Below are 12281 nucleotides of genomic sequence, written 5' to 3'. Positions count from 1 at the left end.
CAGAGAGGTAGAGGGATATCTCCCTGCATACAGTAGGACCACACTTAGGATTACACTGAAAGCAGCACCAAGGACTGATGAACAGCAATGTCAGTGATTAGTCATAAGCCTCTTGTGAGGGAACAACCTATAACACCAAGCCACTTCATCAACGTTATCTAGGATGATATGGCGAGGACGGGACGCAGAGGCATTTCAACACTGAAACCGCTTCTTCTTACAGCGTGATTGGTCTCCCAGTGGTAAAGGGGAAGACATGTTTCCAGTTGAACCCTTTCACTACCACACTACAGAAGGTTAACCTTTCACTACCACACTACAGAAGGTTAACCTTTCACTACCACACTACAGACGGTTTATGATGACAGTGACTCAACCAGTGGTCTTATCATTCTGGAAAGAGATCACAAAAACGTGTGCAGTAATGCTTGTTACAATTCAACATTTGACCTCATCACTTTAGTCGTTTGTTATTCTACTCACACTGTCAGAGTCTCCGGTCGTCTGCTCTGAATGAAGAGGACACGATTCTACCGTCTCCTCAGTGTCCCGGTCACTGGCCTCACTGTAGCGGTCTGGATGGATGGACGCACGCAAGCACGCACGCACACACACACACACACACACACACACACACACACACACACACACACACACACACACACACACACACACACACACACACACACACTGGAAGTCTGAATGACTAAATTGACCACGGGCACTGTACTGTAGCTAATCATTTTAGGCAACGCTGTCCACAAGGAAGCATACTAGGACCGCTACTATTCCTAATTTATGCAAATGACATGTCGTCAGCTTGTGACTGCAACTTGTTCCTGTTTGCGGACGACTCAGCCCTGCTGGTCTCTGACAAGAACAAGTTACAGGTTGAAAAAGCCCTCAGCTCGGAACTAGGCAAAATCTGCATATGGCTCGCCGACAACAAACTATCATTACACATGGGCAAAACAGAGTCCATTCTCTTCGGTTCAAATAACAAACTCAGCAAGACTGACGGCTTCTCGGTTACAGTGGGTGACAATATTGTCACAAGGAAAGATGAAATTACCTACCTGGGTTCCATCCTAGAGGCTAATCTTTCCTGTGACAAAATGGCATCCAATGTAATAAAAAAAGTCAACCAACGAACGCGATTCTTGTACCGGATCTCCTCTCTGGTAAACAAGAATACCCTGAAGACTCTAGCAGGAGCACTCATTCAAGGGTACTACGACTATGCTTGCACCTCATGGTACCAAAGCACCTCAAAGGCACTAAAAAACAAATTACAAACATCTCAAAACAAGCTAGTCAGACTACTACTTGACCTGACTCCTAGAACCCACCTCACCCCTGCCCACTTTGACAACCTAGGATGGCTTAGAGTAGACGACAGAGTACAGCAACTTGCAATGGGCCTGGTCTACAAGATACACTACGCGACCAAGGTACCCATGTACATGTCAAAATACTTCCCAAAGGTCAGTGAATACCACGATCACAACACCAGAGGGAGCTCCACAAATCATGTAAAACCCAGATTCGGCTCAAACAAGGGACTAAACACGTTTCGCAATTATGCCACATCAATGTGGAACGCCCTGCCTAAAGCTGTAAAGGAATGTGAATCACTACCCACCTTCAAAAACACTCTCAAAAAACACCTACGTGAGACTGCAATTCGAAACTGGCCCCTACAAATGTCCTAACCTAGTTGTACAGTAAATGACCAAGTAAGGCTTTGTCAACATTCCAATGTACAGTGTAAAATGTGTGTGTGTCCCCTACCCAACCCCCCCCCACCTCCAATGTACAGCCCTCACCCAACCCACCCAACCCCACCCCACCAACCTCCTCCAATGTACAGTTTCTACGCCAAATGTATATACACTCCTTTTCTGGACACTTTTGTATCACAAACAGTACTGTATTTGCAAATCTGATATGTCATAAATGTATAGATGTAGCAGTACTGTCTATCTGTATGTCATGTATGTCATATATGTTATGATGAATTGAAAATGGGGGACCCTGGTGGAAACAAGACGAAAGTCTTTCTCTGGTCTGCATCCCCTTAACAATTGTATGTATTGAGATGTACTGTACTGTACCCATTCTGCAATCTGTTAATAAACTTTTCAATCAATCAATTCAATCAATCAGTCCCACCTTTATCTTCTTGCTTTGAGGAGGACTGGGAAAGGTCAACTGCTGCTGACAGTTTAATCATCCACCTGTAGAAGATGCAAAGCAATGGTTCATATTTACTAACTATATAACCCTTGTAACCTCCTAAGGATTTTGACAAAAATGGGCCTTGGATCAAAGCCATATAACTTTAACTGTTTACTATTTAAAAAAAAGAAATTCCCCCATGATTAACATTAATAGCCTAATCTCAATATATCTGTAACAAATTACATATATTTCGGAATTGTAACCACTTAAATTTGTGTTTGTTTGATACCACGTCCGTTTTTATTGAAAAAAACGGATAAATAGTCATATTTATCATATTTCTCCCGGTAGAATTCTGAACACGGGTCGCTGGTCGGCCGACTACCAGAGTTCTTCCGTGAATGGAGCTCTACTTACACTTCCTCATAGAAGCGACGCGGGCCGGGGGGCTCGTATTTCAGCGTGTGACACGCGATAGACCAGAGGGAGTGGAGCAGAGGTAGATGTTATGGTGCTTCTGTGTTGAAAGCTCGCTCGCATTTACTGACGATCACGGAATTATAAACGACCCCCCCCCTTTCCTCTGCGCATGATGACGCATATACAGTTGAATTTTTTAATATAGCGTGTATCTGGAATAAACGGCAATCAATAATCTATATATGCGTTTATGCCTATAACTCACGTTCTATGAATTACTGCACAAAACGATAAAAACATACTTATATTCTAGAAGGTATTAAATTATAACGTTCCTACATCCTGAACGATAGATAATCGATGTTGAATGGGCCATAGTAATGTCAATTTAGCAATACAATTTAAAAAGTTATAGCCCTGCAAAGAACGTAAACATCTCCATAGGCTTAGAGTGGTGGCAGACTGGCTATATTGATGGATATAACCAGGCATGCGTTGTTCATGGCACGGGGTACCACTCAGTGGTACCTCACTGAGTATTAAAGATTTGAGCAGAAGCGCGTCACGCGCTCGCGAGAACGCGCTGCGCTCGGCTCGGATCGTTGTGTTTACCTGCGGCGCTACCTCGCATTATCATAACAATAGCCGCTATAGGCTGGTGTCTTCAACCAGTCTGGGACTCTTTGTGATGTAAATATGGAACGTCCCAAGTTGCCGCTGCCCACAGAGTGCACCGCCGTCCAAAGGTGAACGACGGCGAACGAAGGGCCAAATCAAAACAGCCGTCAATTCCGAATTGACAACTGTTTTGATTCAACCCCCCCACCCACCACCACTCACCCCCGGACAACAACACACTCTGCAAACAGCAGCAACCCGGGACATTCCATATCTACATCACAAACTTCGGGACTGAGTAGATAATTAATTAATCTTCTCTTTATTTTTATTATTTATATTAAAACTAGGGCTGTCAGTTTATCGCGTTAATTAGATTAATTAATTACACAGCAAATAATCGCGTTATGAAAATTAACTCAAAATTAATTACACATTTTTTTTTTTTTTTTTTTTTTTTTTTAATAATTTTTTTTTTGTATCTCATTCATTCGATAAGCATGTAGAATACACATTTACAGATTTTTTTTAATATGGTCCATTTGCATGTTCTTGGTATCTGATTCTAGGGACATCTATGAATCTCAGGGAATGTATTCCCAGTGTTAGAAATACTGTGGGCTAGATCCACAAAGAATGGATTGCACGGTGCAAGTTGCACCCTTACTTACAATTCATTATGAATTGAAAATGGGGGACCCTGATGTAAACAAGACGAAAGTCTTTCTCTGGTCTGCATTCCCTTAACAATTGTGTGTATTGAGCCGTACTGTATTGTACCCATTCTGCAATCTGTTAATAACATTTTCATTCAATCAATCAATCTGCGCGGTGATTGATTGAATGAACATTTTATTTTAAGTAAATTGTAATGAACCAAATGAGAATATCAATTTTTTTTTTATCTTTGACTGTGAATAACACCATGCTCAAATTGACCAGACCTGACAAATCTAAGCAAATTAATAGATGGAAGATGATTAAACAGAAGGTTTTGTAGATACAGTACTGAATTCAGCCATCTGGACACATGCAATTTGAAATATGATTATAGAATATGAGCGTGGCGGCTCAGCCCATAATAACAACGCAACGCTGGATATAACCAATGGCAGGGAATGTGTTAACCATTAAATAAGATGTCTCTGGGTGCAGAATGATTTATTTATGTCCACATAGATACAAGTATTTCAAGGACATAAACACTAATAATGCAATCAGATAACTACTTATACTACTAATATCATACTATGCGAGGGCGGCTGGGTGGCACAGCGGACATTGCGCTCATCACCAACGCAAGAGACACCGGTCTCGAATCCGGCTGTCAGCGTTGCCTCAGGCTTGGGCCGGCCATCATACTGACTCAATTGGCAGAGTCAGTGGGAGGGAAGTCGATGGGTGGTAATCTGGTCGTTGTAAACAGCGACTCCTACAGGTCGGTCAGGGCGCCTGCACAGCAAAGACAGGAGATGGCGGGGGCAGTGTGAGCCTCCCACACGTTACACCTCGCAATGAGAGTCCGCGCTGGCAGGTGAAAAGAAGTGGCTGGCTGCCTCCACATGTATCGGAGGGGACATGTGATGGGCTTCTACCCTCCCTACGACCGGCCAGTGGGGGGCACATGCGAGCAACGATCAGGACAGGGGAGGGAGAATTGGCACGAGAGGAAATTGGGATGGGAGAAAAATCACAGAAAAAGGAGGAGAAAAAGTAGGTCAAAAAAATAATAATATCATACTATGCACTCAGAGTGTAACACTCGATACTATTTCCACTGACCCTTAGCTGCCAGAGATGTACCCCTCTCTCACTGACTTGTTGTTCACAATTTGTAAGTGGCTTTGGATAAAATTACTAAATGTAAATGTATGGTGCCTGACTGGCCACATTGTTGCACACAAACAGGATAATAGCACACATGTTGAAAATAATAGTAGCAGGTGAAACGGTAACAGACAAAATGACAGCTAACTGCTTGGCCCTTCTCTTAGGGAGACCAGCCATCTGGAGGCCCCTCACAACCAGCTTGTGTACATGACCTAGGGCCTAGGCTACCAAATATAACAACTAAGAGTTTACACTTTTAGCCCAGCTGTAAATGGACTCTGCACCAGCTGTTAATATGTCATCATTTTGGTTAGAAAGGCTTCCTCTAGGCTGTAGTCCGAAAGTACAACCAAGAATGAACACCTCCACACACTCAGTGAGTGAGGGAGTGACATGATGGGTCTATGAGGTGCTTTGCAAACAAACAATCACTGTCACAATACAGTAAGATGTAAATAAAAGAATTGAAGAAATTGTGTATATTATATGGTATTTATTTAGTATATATATTATATAAAAAATGTATTGGATTATATAGATACAGCGTTTATACATATAATTAACAATAGAATACAATTATATAATTTGTGAAAGGGGTAGGAATAAAAAAATAAATAAAAAAAACATTAATTTGTTCGGTCATTCATTCATTCATTTATAATGCTATACATCTGGTCCCTGTTACTCACTTGTTCATCTCTGTTAAACTCTCTGCTGCAACAAGGACAGTCACAACCTGAGGGTGGACGATCTTCATAGCACTGAAAGAACCAGGTCACACAAACACGGTGGTTAGATTAGCATCATTAGCATATAAATTACTGATCTACAGAGAACTGAAAATGTGGTCATCATGACCCCTATTGACCATATTCACACGGCTGACATTTTGCTCTAATGTTACGCTCAGGTTGGGATTCCTTTCCACCCTGTTCCCACCTCACCTTACCACACTCAGGTCTCTTAAATGTAAATATAAACGGGAACTAATATGCATGCTGCATACTGTCTTTAAAAAACAAACCAAAAAAACAGACTTATTTGAATCAATGTCAATACTTTAAAGGTGCTGTAAGTGCTATTTTATTGTTAAAATATGTGTTAAATAGCTCTGCATTCCGACAGCTATCACTGGTATAGAGTGTTTGGTCAGTAACATGGGTCTGCAGTCCCTCCACTCTGCAGTAAACAGGAAATAAATGTCTTGGCATCCCGTTCCATTTTTATCCAATCAGGAGAGAGAACCCTAGATATCTTTACTTATTTCAAGAAATCTTGCCAAGACAAATGTGCTTACTGCACTGGTATATTGTTTTACTTGTTTCAAGGAAAAACTAGCTTAAAACTGGTTTTTATTTCTTATTTTTGTCAGACCATTTTTGAAGTGTGGAGTTCTCTCTCCTGATTGGATAAAGTGGGAACGGGATACCAGAAAATCTATTTTCTATTTACTGCAGAGTGGGGGGACTGGAAGACGAAGTGAATCAACATTAAGCTTGGAAGATGCATCTCTGTATTGTAAACGAGGATAGGATCACCACAGCCAAACAGATCATTGACCATATTCACATGGCGGCCATTTTGACTCTTACATCATGCTCAGGTCAGGTTCCTTTCCACCCTGTTGTTGCTATAGTTTTAAACAGTTCTCCAGGTCTCTGGTTTCCTCTTGGGGACACGTTATTTGTCTCCTCTCTGTAAACGCTTGAACAATGTTCTCTGACGCCATGGTTCCTTGAAGAACGAGTGTTTTTCTGACCAGCAGCATCCCATTCATCCCCACACTGATTCCTTACTGCTGGAAGGGCACTGCAGGCTTTCAGTTCATCCACAGAAGAATCTAGCGATATTATGTGTTGTGTCAAGAATCAAGAATCAAGAATCAAGAGGTTTATTTGCATATACATACCAGGGCATACAGTGAAATGCGGGTGGTCATGCCCGCATTGATTGTGCAAGATACAATAATAAAAACAACATTTCCCAGTTGCATAATCATCTTTACACAGAATGTGTTTGGACAGACACATTTCACATTAATTTATACAGTGGCAGGTATAAAGGGGATTATAAAGAACAAGAGAACCATCCTGTCTGTGAGCGATATTTGTTTTTGCATAATGATTAGGACCTGCTGTCTCTTGTGAGAATTATAGGCAGTTTGGCTCAACATTATTTAGATTGGGCTATATGATAAACATTATATGAGGAGTGAGAAAGAGGAATCTAACGCAGAGAAAGACACACACACACACACGCACGCGCGAGCACACACACACATGCGCACACACACACACACACACACACACACACACACACACGCACGCATACACACACACACACACACACACACAAAGCCATGTAAGCCATGGGGTTAGGGTGATATAGCTGTCTGTGAGACCATGCTTGGAGGTGGGGGGAGGGGGGGGGGGGGGGGGGGGTTGGGTAGGGGGGGGGGTTGGGTAGGCGGGTGGGGGTAACTGTACATTGGATTATCAACGAAACCTTACTTGGTCCCAAGAAGAGGGTCTCGTGTATTATTGGGTTAGGAGGACATTTACTGTACATTGAAGGGGGTTGGGTTAGGACATTTACAGGGGCCAGTTTCGAATTGCAGTCTCTCGTAGGTGCTCGTAGGTTATGCTCAGAACTCTAATGCAATTTGTTTTACAACTTTCTTACTTTGTGAAAACATGAATAAGACATATTTAGGAAAAATCAGGAACTAGGAACATCAAAGCTTTTATACATAAATACATTACACATATGGTGATGATGATATCAAACAGTCTGCTTTTGATGCCTTTCAGATATCTCTCATTAATCACAAGCTCATCTTAAATTCCGATAAAACAAAGTGCATTTTATTTTCAAGGTCTTGTTTGAGCAATAATTCTAATATCAGTATCCATACACTAGAATCTTGTAAATATTTAGGAACTTGGTTAGATAATAGGCAATTTTTTACACCCATGTAGAACACTGGTTTTACATATTATGCCTCGTACAAATGGAATGAACTACAGAAAACTCTGAAGTTAAAACAGTTTATTCCGCTAGAAGATTTTAAAGTTGAAAGTTGAAAAACTCTGATATGTTAGATGTTGTTGGTTGATGTTTGTTTTTCAAACTTTTTAAATATAAAAAAAATATCGCAATGTCTCATAGAGCATTACCTGTATAAATAAAGGACAAATAAATAAATAAAATAAAAATATCCAAACGGTCCCTTGGTTCACATCCTGCGGGTCGGAGTGTTAAATCACTTCTAATGAAAAGACTGTGGATGGTATAGTTAGGATATTCTTTCAGAGCACAGTGAAGTGAAGGGAAGTGAGGTCATGTTAGAAGAGGTTTAACGTAAAACCACACCATTTCCTGAGTTTAGATATAGTCTTCAGGCACTGAAGGACGAGAAGGAGCGTTTACCTATAAGGACCTTGTGGACATTTCAACTTACAGCTGCACTATGTGGTTTTGGGGTAGAAATGTGAACCTCTGAAAAGTCAAAGTAGTGGATCTTAAGCAGTGAATAGATAAAGTGTCCCCAAGAGGACACCTGTTTAACCCTTTCACTACCCCACTACCAAATGGTTAACCCTTTCACTGCCACACTACAGACAGTTAACCGTCTGTAGTGTGGTAGTGAAAGGGTTAACCTTCTGTAGTGTGGTAGTGAAAGGGTTAAAACTATAGCAATTGGGAAACAGGGTGGAAACCTGACCTGAGAATGACATAAGAGTCAAAATGGCCACCATGTGAATATGGTCAATGTTCTGTTTGGCTGTGGTGATCCATCCTCATAATACAAAGACGCATCTTCCAAGCTTAATGTTGATTCACTTTGTCTCTGAAGGTAACTTTTTGGGATTTGTGTTGTAATTAAAAACAGCTGGTTCTAAGCACTCATAAGCAATTGCAGTTTTTTTTTATCTTCCTAAAACGACATACTGGGGCTTTAAATTCTAATAAGGACATTGCCTAAAAAGATACATACATTTTTTTCTGCATTTCTCTTTACAATATGAACTGTACCTCAAGTTACGAGTTAATGGAAACCGAGGGGCTTTGCTCGCAGCATACTGCCAAGCATGCTGTTACTGGCCCCACACCACTGTGTGGTTTCATAGAGCCTCAATGGAAACTTAGATCATGCACATAGAGAAAAGTCTCACTGTTTCCTTCTGCATTCTTTGGCTGGTTCGATGGCGAAGTCGGCTAGGTTTATGTATCCTTCTGCTTTCTCAGCCTGTAGACAGAGACGTAGAAATAACACACTAATTAAGAGACACAAGTGCAAATGTAGCCCTAGAATGGTTGATATTCCATACATGCCATTCTAGGGCGAGGACCATCGCTAGTAGGGAAGATGAAACGCTAAACAGTTGAAAGCGCTTCTTGCCACATTCATTTGCATTATGTACACATTAATCGTTAAATGATTGCAGCTGAACAGCTTTGCATGAGATGCAATTATGTCAGCTGACTTCCCTCAGTGTCGTGGCATTCCAACTTACTTTCCGACAAGTGTACCAGTACAGAGAGTTGTTCTTCAGAACAAACCAGAACTTCTTCCATTTGCTTCCCAGAAGTCCCTTCCACCTCTTCTTCCTGTAGAGCCAGCCCTGACAGTCTGCCGGGCGAAGATCCTGGACTGACACTCTCCGCCTGCTCATAGCTGCATAACCAAGGGGAACAGACATGTAGAAGAGAACTGGCATTAGGGAAACATTCCCTACATTTACCTACAAGCTCTGAAAGTCAATACCTTTTCTACCTTTTCTTTTGTTGTTCTTAGCTCTATTCTATTTAAATATTTCAAAAATGTTCTTATGTAGCAACACTATATTATCACAACATCCAAGTTGGGGGATACCCCTTTGAACGGCCCATCTAAGGTTTCTCTCCTCCACAATGCCTGTGGTGCTTTTTTCCCTATTGCTAGGTTTTTTGTGAGTTTTTCCTTACCTTCGCTTTTTATGGTGAATTTTGTTCTTGATTTATTGTGATGTTTCTTCTTGACTTGTTTAAAGAAGACTTGTACAGCCCATGGGGACATTACCTTGTGATTTCAGGCTTTACAAATACATTTGATATTATTTTTCTTTATATTTTAGGTCCTACAGGTACTACACAGCCGAGACAATGTCCACATGCTTTGAACAATGGGAACATTTTCCTGTTATCTCTAACCTTTTGACCTTGCCATCTAGCTTTTAGTTGCAGCTGCACCTGCAAACAGTGCAACAAAAAAGTCAACAAAAGGTAGCCTAATTATAGCTAACATATAATCTAAAATCAAAGTTTGTGTTATACTTGTTTGGTACAGTTGAGTGAAAAAAGAGAGCCATTAAAAAAAAAGAAAACAAATATATACATCCTTGGTGCACCCAGAGAGGAAACATACCATATGACATTGAAATATCGTGATAATGTCTCAAACATTACAACTTACCTCCAAATCCCTGTCCTCAATGTATGATGCCAGATGAGCTTGGCCAACAGAGTGAGTATAGATGTAGAGAAGACAAGAAATCGTGTTTCGACAAAAATTGGTGTCAAACTGCTACTACACACCACAAAGGCTACAGCATCCTGTTTCACACAGCTCTGTCTTTGACAGACGTCCATCTACTCCCCCTTTAATCTGTATCTCTACTATAAGTGTCTCCTCTGTTGTTGCTGCAGTTGAAATTGTGTATTTATGGCATGACATTTCTCATTTTAAGTAACAGTGAAAGAGCTATTATATGAGAGCTAAGTGGTATGACTCAATAGAACATTTAAAGTTGGGAAGGGATTGACTTTCAATAGATGGATAAGAGCAGATAAGAGATACATTTAATGTATACCATAGTTCCTAGTTCAGCCGACTCAAAGGTGAAGTCATGAAAGTTGTGCAAATGGACACTTGGAAATTTAAATCACAGATAGCCTTGGATTCATGTTGGTATTATTTGATTTGAATCTGTTATTTTTCTTTGAGCCTTCCCTAATTCAAATAATTACCTCAAATTCAAGCTGTCATTCATCAACTCAAATCAAATTTATTTGTAAGGCCCGACAACACACGTTAATGTCCCCATGGGCCGGACACGTCTTCTTTAAACAAGTCAAGAAGAAACATCACAATAAATCAAGAACAAAACAAAAACACCATGAAGTCCAAAACATGTTAAATGAATAAATTAATGCAACACTCCCAGACATACCCCATGCAAAGGTAAGGAAAAACTCAATAAAAACCTAGCAATAGGAAAAAAGCACCACAGGCAATGTGGAGGGGAGAAACCTTAGAAGGGCCGTTCAAGGGGGATCTCCCTTCTTAGATGTCGGTGATAGTAGTGTTGCTATAAAACAGGCGAAACAGTTGGTAAGCATGTACATATATGTGTGTAATGAAACACAAATAAGTACATACAATAACAACTGGGGTACATAAGAACATTTAGAAAGATTGAAAATAGAGCTGATGACGGATCCATTTGAGGTATGGGGGCGGCGTAGAGAGGACCGCATTCTCCCGGCCATCAAAACGGGACATCCACCACCACCACTCCGGTCATCACCACGAGACATGCACTCACAGGGAGACAGGGAGACGGGGACAGGCGTTAGACAGTTTGCGTGTTTGTGATGGGCGGACATAGCAATAGATACAAGTAGTAAGCATATGTGAATAGAATAGATACATGTAGTAAGCATATTATGTGAATAGAATAGAAGTACTTAACCCAGCAATGAACTAGAACAGGCATGGTTTAGATTAGAATGATGTTGTAGATCGGACAGAAGACGGTATGAAGCTGGTTTGCTGGTCATCAGGTTTGCTAAGTGTTTGGATGTTCTAGATCTGACCCATGTGTGGCCTGGCTGTCCTCCTCATTATAGTGTGCAACACCTATCCAATGACATGACATGACAAGAGATCCTGAAAAGTTCAGTCTGTGGAACACTTTCTGTCTTCACTGTCTGTTGGATTTAAAAGGTTGATTAAAAAAAACTAAAAGGGAATATTGGCTTGAACAGACACCAGGGATGCTCACCCTGTCTGCCTCCACCCACGACAACTGCCTTTGGTCGAAAGGGCAGCTGCGATCAGAAGATCAGAGAGATGGCAGCAGCAGGCATCATCGAACCCTCCAGCAGCCCCTGGGCCACTCCAGTCGTACTAGTGCAAAAGGACGGTAGTTGGCGTTTCTGTGTAAACTGAATGGTTTCCGTGTTTCAGT

Source organism: Notolepis coatsorum (genome assembly GCF_963971535.1).
Source record: "Notolepis coatsorum genome assembly, chromosome: 5".
NCBI lineage: Eukaryota > Metazoa > Chordata > Actinopteri > Aulopiformes > Paralepididae > Notolepis > Notolepis coatsorum.
The sequence above is the reverse complement of the archived record's forward strand: the minus strand, read 5'-3'. Positions refer to the sequence as shown.